The sequence below is a fragment of the Phyllobates terribilis genome, unplaced genomic scaffold (genome assembly GCF_046119375.1).
Source record: "Phyllobates terribilis strain yellow unplaced genomic scaffold, ASM4611937v1 Scaffold_9__5_contigs__length_417890890, whole genome shotgun sequence".
Classification (NCBI taxonomy): domain Eukaryota; kingdom Metazoa; phylum Chordata; class Amphibia; order Anura; family Dendrobatidae; genus Phyllobates; species Phyllobates terribilis.
The window spans coordinates 393398419-393410215 of NW_027362769.1; positions in this window are offsets into that span (position 1 = coordinate 393398419).

An 11797-nucleotide genomic window follows, 5' to 3' on the forward strand; every position below is an offset into this window, starting at 1 on the left:
GGGTGCATAGCTCTCCCTCCTCCGTCCCGGGGGTGCAGCGCTCTCCCTCCTCCGTCCCGGGGGTGCAGCGCTCTCCCTCCTCCGTCCAGGGGTGCAGCACTCTCCCTCCTCCGTCCAGGAGTGCAGCGCTCTCCCTCCTCCGTCCAGGCGTGCAGCGCTCTCCCTCCTCCATCCCAGGGGTGCATGGCTCTGCCTCCTGTTCTCCTGGGGTGCATTGCTCTCCCTCCTCCATCCCGGGGGTGCATTGCTCTCCCTCCTCCGTCCCAGGGGTGCATGGCTCTCCCTCCTCCGTCCCGGGGGTGCAGCTCTCTCCCTCCTCCGTCCCGGGGGTGCATGGCTCTCCCTCCTCTGTCCCGGGGGAGCAACGCTCTCCCTTCTCCGTCCCAGGGGTACAGCTCTCTCCCTCCTCGATCCCGAGGTGCAACGCTCTCTCTTCCGTCCCGGGGTGCAGCTCTCTCCCTCCTGCCCCCCTGGGGTGCAGCCCTCTCTCTTCCGTCCTGTGGTACAGCCCTCTCTCTCTCCCTCCTCCGTTCCGGGGTGCAGCGCTCTCTCTCCCTCCTCCATCCCGGGGTGCAGCGCTCTCCCTCCTCCGTCCCAAGGGTGCAGCGCTCTCTCTCCCTCCTGTTCCCCTGGGGTGCATGGCTCTCCCTCCTGTTCCCCTGGGGTGCATGGCTCTCCCTCCTCTGTCCCAGGGGTGCATGGCTCTCCCTCCTCCGTCCTGAGGGTGCAACGCTCTCTCTCCCTCCTGTTCCCCTGGGGTGCATGGCTCTCCCTCCTCTGTCCCGGGGGTGCATGGCTCTCCCTCCTCCATCCCGGGGGTGCAGCGCTCTCCCTCCTCCGTCCCGGGGGTGCAGAGCTCTCCCTCCTCCGTCCCAGGGGTGCAGCGCTCTCCCTCCTCCGTCCCGGGGGTGCATGGCTCTCCCTCCTGTTCCCCTGGGGAGCATGGCTCTCCCTCTTCCGTCCCGGGGATACATGGCTCTCCCTCCTCCATCCCGGGGTGCAGTGCTCTCCCTCCTCCGTCCCAGGGGTGCATGGCTTTCCCTCCTCCGTCCCGGGGGGTGCAGCTCTCTCCCTCCTCCGTCCCGGGGGTGCATGGCTCTCCCTCCTCCGTCCCGGGGGTGCATGGCTCTCCCTCCTCCGTCCCGGGGGAGCAGCACTCTCCCTCCTCTGTCTCGGGGGAGCAGCGCTCTCCCTCCTCCGTCCCAGGGGTACAGCGCTCTCCCTCCTCGATCCCGAGGTGCAACGCTCTCTCTTCCGTCCCGGGGTGCAGCTCTCTCCCTCCTGCCCCCTGGGGTGCAGCCCTCTCTCTTCCATCCTGTGGTACAGCCCTCTCTCTCTCTCCCTCCTCCGTTCCGGGGTGCAGCGCTCTCTCTCCCTCCTCCATCCCGGAGTGCAGCGCTCTCCCTCCTGTCCCCCTGGGGTGCAGCGCTCTCCCTCCTCCGTCCCGAGGGTGCAGCGCTCTCTCCCTCCTGTTCCCCTGGGGTGCATGGCTCTCCCTCCTCTGTCCCGGGGGTGCTTGGCTCTCCCTTCTCCGTCCCGAGGGTGCAGCGCTCTCTCCCTCCTGTTCCCCTGGGGTGCATGGCTCTCCCTCCTCCGTCCCGAGGGTGCAGCGCGCTCTCTCTCCCTCCTGTTCCCCTGGGGTGCATGGCTCTCCCTCCTCTGTCCCGAGGGTGCATGGCTCTCCGTCCTCCGTCCCGGGGGTGCAGCGCTCTCCCTCCTCCATCCCGGGGGTGCAGCGCTCGCCCTCCTCCGTCCCAGGGGTGCAGCGCTCTCCCTCCTCCGTCCCGGGGTGCATGGCTCTCCCTCCTGTTCCCCTGGGGAGCATGGCTCTCCCTCCTCCGTCCCGGGGATACATGGCTCTCCCTCCTCCATCCCGGGGTGCAGTGCTCTCCCTCCTCCGTCCCAGGGGTGCATGGCTTTCCCTCCTCCGTCCCGCGGGGGTGCAGCTCTCTCCCTCTTCCGTCCCGGGGGTGCATGGCTCTCCCTCCTCCGTCCCGGGGGTGCATGGCTCTCCCTCCTCCGTCCCGGGGGAGCAGCGCTCTCCCTCCTCTGTCCCAAGGGTACAACGCTCTCCCTCCTCTGTCCCAGGGGTACAGCGCTCTCCCTCCTCGATCCCGAGGTGCAACGCTCTCTCTTCCTTCCCGGGGTGCAGCTCTCTCCCTCCTGCCCCCCTGGGGTGCAGCCCTCTCCCTTCACCATCCCGGGGTGCAGGGCTCTCTCTTCCGTCCTGTGGTACAGCCCTCTCTCTCTCCCTCCTCCGTTCCGGGGTGCAGCGCTCTCTCTCCCTCCTGTCCCCCTGGAGTGCAGCGCTCTCCCTCCTGTCCCCATGGGGTGCAGCGCTCTCCCTCCTCCGTCTTCGGGGTGCAGCGCTCTCCCTCCTCCGTCCTCGGGGTGCAACGCTCTCTCTTCCATCCCGTGGTACAGCCCTCTCTCTTCCATCCCAAGGTGCAGCGCTCTTTCTCCTCCGTCCCTGGGGTGCAGCGCTCTCCCTCCTCCGTCCCAGGGGTGCAGCGCTCTCCCTCCTCCGTCCCAGGGGTGCAGCGCTCACCCTCCTCCGTCCCTGGGGTGCAGCCCTCCCCTCCTGCCCCCCCCCCCGGGTGCAGCGCTCTCCCTCCTGCCCCCCCCCGGGTGCAGCGCTCTCCCTCCTGCCCCCCCCCTGGGGTGCAGCGCTCTCTCTCCCTCCTCCGTCCCGGGGTGCATGGCTCTCCCTCCTCCGTCCCAGGGTGCATGGCTCTCCCTCCTGCCCCCCTGGGGTGCAGTGCTCTCCCTCCTGCCTCTCCTGGAGTGCAACGCTCTCCCTCCTGCCCCCCCTGGGGTGCAGTGCTCTCCCTCCCTCCTCCATCCCAGGGGTGCAGCCCTCTCCCTCCTGCCCCCCTGGGGTGCAGTGCTCTCTCTCCCTCCAACGTCCCAGGGGTGCAGCCCTCTCCCTCCTGCCCCCCTGGGGTGCAGTGCTCTCTGTCCCTCCTACATCCCAGGGGTGCAGCCCTCTCACGCTTCTGTTCTGGGGTGCAGCGCTCTCTCTCTCTCTCCTCCATCCCTGGGGTGCAGCTCTCTACCTCCTGCCCCCTATCAGGCAAAATGTATTTTTGTCCTAGTTTTAAAAATGTTAAAAGGACAGCCAGAGATGTCTTAAATCTCCACCCCCTGCTCATTTAGAAGGGTCCTACATAGAACTCACTCTTGCTTTCCCCCAAACTAGGAATTTTTATTACCGCCATAAAACCTCAGCTAAACAAGCATTCAGGTATAAACTGGAACTCCCTCCAAAATTCTATTGTCTAACTGTACAAACTTTTAATGTCGATTTTAAAAATGCCCATGACTGTCACAAACACAGGGACCACATTTTTGGAATGTTCACCTTTTTCCGATTAGAATAGTATATCTTGCATAACTGAGAAACCACCGGAAACCCGGGAAATGGGTTCTGAGCTTCTGAGCGTCATAGAGATATCATATTTGATATCCATCTTCATGAATAGTGGTGACGGCAAACATGATGTCTCCATCTTGGATGTGGGACCCCCCCATACCAAGATATGAAATCTGAAGGATTTTTATGTCTTATGCAGCTGGGTGGGTTCACAAAACCGAGCCCCCGTGTGAGGTAAACAACATGGGTGTCTCCTAGTGTTTTGGCCCCTTACTAAAAACCAGAACGGACATTTTACTTCATTCTTACCCCAGGACGTCAGACGCATGCACTACTCGCTGCGTGGAGGAATCACACCTAATTTCCGGGGAGCCATCCCCCCCACAGAATCTGAGACCATCACCTTTTATTTTAATAACTGTTTTATGCATATATGTAAATTGTCTCCTTTATACTATCTTGTATATTTTTTGTAAACACTGCCCACTTTCAGGAGTAAATCATTATTATTTACCAGCTTCGTTCTTCTTGTCTTATGTCGAGCAAACATGTTCCTCACCCGCTAATTCACGTTACCTAACGGGTACCCGATCCACCTGTTAAGTGATCGGTGGTGGCAGTATACCAGTATTTATGTGATATTGTGGTTTGAGGGTGGCTGGTCAGAGGTATATATACGTTCCTGGAAGGAACTGGTGGTATATATACGTCCTGTCACATCACGTGCCACAATAGGCGACATAAATTAGAGCAGCTGCGCCCTGTTGCTTATCCTCGGTCAATACCGTGTTTGACCAGCAGGATAAGGGGGCGCCAGAGGGCTGCAAGGTCTGACCAAGTGTGTTTTCGTGACAATTGGTGGCAAGCGGTGGGATCATAAGACATTAGTGATCTGGTTTGAGCAATCATTCCTCTCACTAAAAACTTGCACGGTTCTTACCTGGACCCTGCACAAAAGTTTTGAAGATCGAACTCAGTGTTTATTAGATCTGAGACAATACTGTATGTGTAGCAGTTACCCTTCTTCGTTTTTCCTTTTCTATCTTTATTTTGGTGATCATGGTCATCGTTTGGGAGCTCTGGTACAGCCAGCAGAAAAAGGACACTCTTATTGGAATATGTATAACCAGAGGCATTGACCCCCTCGGCAAAAACAAAGAACAAATGGCGGCTGCACTGGGGCAACTGGAGGCCGAGCAAGCCCGTCTCCAGACCTCAGCAGGGCCAGGGGTCAGCCGAGATATGGACAGTACTGCTGCAGGGGTCCCACCTGTAGACGCACGCAGCGTCAGCGACCAGGGCAGCGTGGACCCCTATCTGCAGATGGCTCTACAGCAACTTCCTGCAGAGGATCATGAAGGACGGCTGAAAGTAATTCAGCAGCAACATGAGGCTGCCGAGCGGAGATCCGAGCGAGAGGCCGAGAGAGCCAAGCGAGAAGCCGAGAGAGCCCAGCGAGAGGCTGCCGAGCGGCGAGCAGAGGCCCAAGCTCAGGGGGCCCATGAACTGCAGATGGCCCAACTCGGGATCCCAGCATCCACCTCACAGAACGGTGAGACCAACAATGCGACCCTGTTTTAGCCCCGTCCAGAGCATTTTCCTGTGATGGAAAAGGACGGCGACCTCGACACCTTTCTGAGGGGTTTTGAAAAGACTTGCAGACAGTACCAGCTGCCTGAGGCACAGTGGGCCCGATACTTAACTGCAGGGCTGCGAGGCAAAGCTCTGGATGTGTTTGTGGCTCTTCCTCAGAGCCTCGATGGGAATTATAATGCCATTAAGCAGGCCCTAATCCAGAGGATCCAACTGACTCCTGAGGTGTACCGTAAAAAGTTCCAGAACCTCCAACGTGGACCGCACGACAGTTACTGCGATGTGGTGCATGGGCTCCGAACCAACTTTGAGCAGTGGATCCAAGGACTGTCAGCGACCACCTTTGAGCATCTAAAGGACCTGATGGTGAAAGACCAGCTCCTGCATCTGTGTCCGACTGAGGTACGGCAGTTCGTAATGGATCGGGAGCCACCAGATGCCAATAAAGCAGCGCAGATCGCAGACATCTACGAGGCCAACCGGAGACCGGAGGTGCGGAAGTCGGTCGTCGCCAGCTGGAAAGGGGGTAAGCCATCAACCGTCATCCCGGCCCCTGCCAGCCGACCTTCCGGAGGCCTTTTTCCCGTTACCAATGCCCGGGCTGCATCTGATGCCCGCAGGTGTTATTTCTGCAATCAGATTGGTCATCTCAACGCCAATTGCCCAGAGAAGCAGAGGAAGAACTCCCCATCCAAGGCCCCAGGGCCTAATGCATCAGTTCTTTTGGTGGGTGGGCCGGTTGGGAGGGCCTGTGAAAACTTGCAGTCTGTCATGGTGGGGAACACTGTCACTGTAGGCCTCAAGGACACTGGGGCCGAACGAACCCTCATTCGACCCGAACTGGTGCACGCTGAAGAGCTTATTCCGGGAAAGACCCTGACTGTCACCGGGATTGGGGGCGTCCGATGCCCCTTGCCCATGGCCCGGGTTTTTATTGATTGGGGTGCGGGGAGTGGGGTGAAGGAAGTGGGAGTATCCGAAAACCTACCAGCAAATGTTTTGTTGGGAACTGATTTGGGGAGGATGTTTGCTTATTATGTCCCTGACACCCCTCCCCGATCTGATACGGTTGGTAAGGTTAATGCTGATAATGTGAATGTCAATGCTTTACCTGCTGATAATGATGATGTATTGGAAGGTACAGGAGAACTCAGCCAGGTCATGCTGCGGGGTGATATTGCTGAGGATTCCCTAGCAGGAGCAAATGTTAGTGCTAAGGGTGATGGGGGAGAGGCACGGGGACCATGAAGAAGGTGGTGCTGTGCCAGTGACCAGTGTCACATCAGATGGTGACCTGGCTGATGGTAGCTGCCCCATACGTAGCACTGTGCCTGAGGTAATGGGGGAGGATGGGGAAGTAGTACTCATAGCCGCACAGGCTGATGGGACGGTGTTATTCCCCGGGGAGACGGCCTATATAGCCGCTGTTACCCGCGGTCAGAGTGCCCAGAACGCAAGTAACGCCCTGCCTTCTGGACCCTCCTCGGACAGAGGAATAACAGAATCAGGTATGGACCCAGAGCCGGTCCCAGAGGGTCCCAGTGAGGACGTAGCCTTAACCTCACTTCTGGCTTTCTCCAGCCAGGAGTTTCAGGCAGCTCTGCACTCAGATGCTAGCTTAGAGACGTTAAGGAGCCTCGCTGAGAAACCCATCTCCGAGTCAGATAAGGAGAGTGTATCCTGGGACCAAGGAAGGTTGTACCGGGCGACAGTTCCCTGTACACCCCAACAGGAGTGGCTGAGGGAAAGACAGCTGGTCGTCCCCTACCACTTCAGGGATGAGTTTTTGCGGATCGCCCATGAAATTCCACTTGCTGGACACTTGGGGGTCAACAAAACCAAGACCCGGCTGTCTCACCACTTTTATTGGCCCAAAATGGGGACGGATGTGGTGAACTACTGTCGCTCCTGTACCACGTGTCAAAGAGTGGGAAAGTCAGGGCCGGCTCCCAAAGCCCCACTGATCTCTTTGCCAGTGATAGAGGAGCCTTTCCAGAGGATTGCTGTGGACATTGTGGGACCACTGGCCATACCCAGCAGCTCTGGAAAACGTTTCATCCTTACCATGGTAAACTATGCTACCCGGTATCCGGAGGCAGTAGCCCTGTCCTCAATTAGGGCGGATAAGGTGGCGGACGCCCTCTTGGCCATCTTTTCGCGAGTAGGCTTTCCCAGGGAGATGCTTACCGACCAGGGGACCCAGTTCATGTCTCGCTTAATGGAGACCCTATGTAAGAAAATGCAGGTGCAGCATCTGGTATCGAGCACGTATCATCCCCAAACCAATGGTTTGTGTGAGCGATTCAACGGTACCCTCAAACAGATGTTAAAAATGCTGGTTGAGACCCAGTGACGCGACTGGGAGCGTTACCTCCCACACCTGCTATTTGCTTACAGAGAGGTTCCACAGGCCTCGACGGGGTTCTCCCCATTTGAGCTCCTGTATGGCAGGCATGTCCGAGGACCCCTTGGGTTGATAAGGGAATTCTGGGAAGAAGAGCCGAGCTCCCCAGGAGTGTCCATCGTGGAGTATGTCATGCGCTTCCGTGACAAGATGCAGACCTTGACGCAGTTGGTGCACGACAACATGGCGCAAGCCCAGGCTGACCAGAAGCATTGGTATGACCAGAACCCCCGAGAGCGGACCTACCAGGTGGGTCAGAAGGTGTGGGTGCTGGTCCCTGTACCAAAGGACAAGGTTCAGGCGGCCTGGGAAGGCCCGTACGTCATTCACCAACAGCTCAACCCGGTCACCTACGTGATCACTCTTGACCACGTGCGGGGTAGACGGAAGGCTTTTCACGTTAATATGATGAAGGCTCATCAAGAACGTGGAGCCTGCATCCTACCGGTCTGCAGCCTACCGAGGATGGAGAGGACGACCCCCTCTTGGACATGCTCGCCCAAGCGAAGGCCAGCGGGTCCCTAGAGGATGTAGAGATAAGCGCCTTGCTATCCGCAGACCAGAGGTCTCAGATGCAAGCAGTGCTGAAACCCTTCCAAGCAGTGTTCACCAACCTGCCTGGCAGGACTGAAGTGGCGGTCCATGAAGTGGACACCGGGAATCATGCCCCACTCCGGCGGACAGCCTATCGAATCTCCGACGAGGTGTAGCATGTCATGCGCCAGGAGGTCGAGGAGATGCTGAAGCTGGGGATGATTAAGTGGTCCAAGAGCGCGTGGGCCTCACCTATAGTCCTGGTGCCAAAGAAGGACCGGACCACCCGGTTCTGTGTGGACTACAGGGGGCTCAACGCTATCACAGCTTCTGACGCACAACCAATGCCACGCATTGAGGAGCTGCTGGAGCGGTTAGCCAGCGCGAGCTATCTCTCCATCATGGATCTGAGTTGGGGATAATGGCAGATTCCCTTGAGCCCCGGGGCCCAGGAGAAGTCCGCCTTTATCACCCCCTTCGGATTGTATGAATGCACGATCATGCCTTTTGGCATGAAAAATGCCCCTGCCACTTTCCAGCGAATGGTCAACCACCTTCTCCAGGGACTGGAGAGGTACGCAGTGGCGTACCTGGATGACATTGCCGTCTTCAGTCCCACCTGGGAGGATCACCTCGAGCATCTGCAGCAGGTGCTCGGGCGCATTCACCAGGCGGGCTTGACCATCAAGCCGGGAAAGTGCCAGATGGGCATGAACGAGGTCCACTACCTGGGGCACCGGGTAGGTGGGGGTACTCTGAAGCCAGACCCTGGGAAGGTGGATGCTATCGTATCCTGGCCCACCCCCAGGACCAAGAAGCAGGTGCAGTCCTTCTTGGGCACCGCAGGGTACTATATATGCTTTGCACAATACTATAGTAGCCTTGCGAAGCCCTTGACAGACCTCACCAGGGGGAGCCTACCCTATTCAGTCAAGTGGACAGATGAATGCGAGGTGGCCTTTCGGGCTTTGAAGACTGCCCTGAGCAGCTCTCCTGTACTAAAGGCAGTCGACAGCACACGGCCACTCTTTGTACAGCCTGAAACCAGTGAGTTTGGCCTCGGTGCTGTACTCAGCCAGGTCGACTCGGGGAACCAAGAACACCCCGTGTTGTACCTAAGTTGGAAACTGCTGCCGAGGGAAGTGGCCTATTCCACCATAGAGGAGTGCCTGGCCATTGTATGGGCCCTCAAACGTTTACAGCCTTACTTGTACGGGCGCCCCTTCACTGTCGTGACTGACCACAACCCCCTGAGTTGGCTGCACACCATGTCTGGTGCCAACGTAAGGTTGTTACGCTGGAGCCTCACCCTCCAGCAGTACGACTTTACCGTCCAACACCGCAAAGGCAGCGAGCATGGCAATGCCGATGGGTTGTCCCGGCGAGGGGAGCCTCCAGAGATACGCCTGGAGGAGTACCAGAAGGTCCTACCTCCATAGCGCAGTCAAAAAAGGGGGAGGTGTCAGGCAAAATGTATTTTTGTCCTAGTTTTAAAAATGTTAAAAGGACAGCCAGAGATGTCTTAAATCTCCACCCCCTGCTCATTTAGAAGGGTCCTACATAGAACTCACTCTTGCTTTCCCCCAAACCAGGAATTTTTATTACCGCCATAAAACCTCAGCTAAACAAGCATTCAGGTATAAACTGGAACTCCCTCCAAAATCCTATTGTCTAACTGTACAAACTTTTAATGTCGATTTTAAAAATGCCCATGACTGTCACAAACACAGGGACCACATTTTTGGAATGTTCACCTTTTTCCGATTAGAATAGTATATCTTGCATGTCCAGAGGGCTACAAGGTCTGACCAAGTGTGTTTTCGTGACACCCCCCCTGGGGTGCAGCACTCTCCCCTCCTGCCCCCCCCCCCCTGGGGAGTAGCCCTCTCCCCTCCCCCCTGGGGTGTAGCCCTTGCTCCCTCCTGCCCCCCCCTGGGGTGCAGCGCTCTCTCTCCTCCGTCCCAGGGGTGCAGCACTCTCCCCTCCTGCCCCCCCCCTGGGGTGTAGCCCTCTCCCCTCCTGCCCCCCCCCCCCCCTGGGGTGCAGCTCCCTCCCTCCTGCCCCCCCCCTGGGGTGTAGCCCTCTCCCCTCCTGCCCCCCCCCCTGGGGTGCAGCTCCCTCCCTCCTGCCCCCCCCCCCGGGGTGTAGCCCTCTCCCCTCCTGCCCCCCCCTGGGGTGCAGCACTCTCCCCTCCTGCCCCCCCTGGGGTGCAGTAGCCTTCCCTGTTTTTTCCCTTTGATGCAGGGTTTCCTTTTCTAAGGGATATTTTTGGTGGCTCATGCACATATGATTTGGTCTCTGCCACCTTGTGGACATCAGCAGTACTGCAACACTGATCTCACAGAACTTCTCTCCACCTTATCGTGTACAGATAGATTTTCTTGTTGTCGCCTCCCATTGATTCCTATGGAACACTATATAATGATGAATAAACTTACAGAAGGAAGGGACTCATCTTAGAGAAAGTATTGACCTCCTTCCCATGGCGGCAGACATTTTTATTATTTTTTTTTTCTCCACTTCTTCCAAGAGCCATAGAAAGGTAGAATGTTAGAGGTGGAAAGGGACCGCCATGGTCAGTGTCCAAGCCCCTGCTCAATGCAGGATTCACTAAACCATCTCAGACAGATCTCTGTTCAGCCTCTGTTTGAAGACGTCCATTGAAGGGGAACTCACCACCTCTCGTGGCCGCCTGTTCCACTCATTAATCACCTCACTGTCAAAAAGTTTTTTCTAATATCTAATCTGTATCTTCTCCCTTTCAGTTTCATCCCATGGCTTCCAGTCTTTCTTTGTGCAAATGAGAATAAAGATGATCCTTCTACAATGTGACAGCCCTTCCGATATTTGTAGACAGCTATTAAGTCTCCTCTCAGTCTTCTCTTTTGCAGCTAAACATTCCCAGATCCTGTAGCCGTTCCTCATAGGACATGGTTTGCAGACCAGTCACCATCCTGGTCGCTCTTCTCTGAACTTGCTCCAGTTTTTCGATGTCTTTTATAAAATGTGGTGCCCAAAACTGGACGCAGTATCCAGATGAGGTCTGACCAAAGAGGAGTAAAGACCGATAATGACTTCACGTGATCTAGACTGTATGCTTCTCCTAATACCTCCCAGAACAGTATCCAGATGAGGTCTGACCAAGGAGGGGGATAATGACTTCACGTGATCTAGACTCTACGCTTCTCTTAATACATCCCAGAACAGTGTTTGCCTTTTTTGCTGCTGCATCACACTGTTGACTCATGTGCAGCCTGTGATCTATCAGTATACACAAGTCTTTTTCACACGTGCTGTTGCTTAGTTCTATTCCTCCCATTCTGTATTTGCTTTTTTCATGTAGGACTTTGCATTTCTCCCTATTGTAAACCATTCTTTTAGTGGCTGCCCCCAGTTCCAGTTTATTTAGGTCTTTTTGAATCCTCTCTCTCTTCTCTAGTGTTAGCTATCCCTCCTAGCTTTGTGTCATCAGCACATTGAGTCGGTTTACCCTCAATTCCTTCATCTAAATCATTGAGAAAGATGCTTATTAAATCTGCAATTAAAAAAATGCAGAATACTGCGCCAATGTAAAAAGTTCAGCATAAACCCTTTCACTATTTAATTTTCAGACCCTTTGGCCACCCGGATCAGCATTTGCAGCACAGACATAAAGCGTAACGCAGCCCCCACTGACGACTTATCCTGGAGCGGTGAAGGATGCCGGTGACGCCACTCTGGTTACCTGATGGAGGTGATGCCCCCCCCCATCCATGACCAATGAGGGGCAGGTCCCTGCCATTTATACCAGTGTGGGCGGGGCTGCGGGATGATTGACAGTTCTGCCACAACCCTGATCGCGGTGCACAGACGATTCTCGGACGCTCACCCTTAACAGTAACGTCACGGGCAGA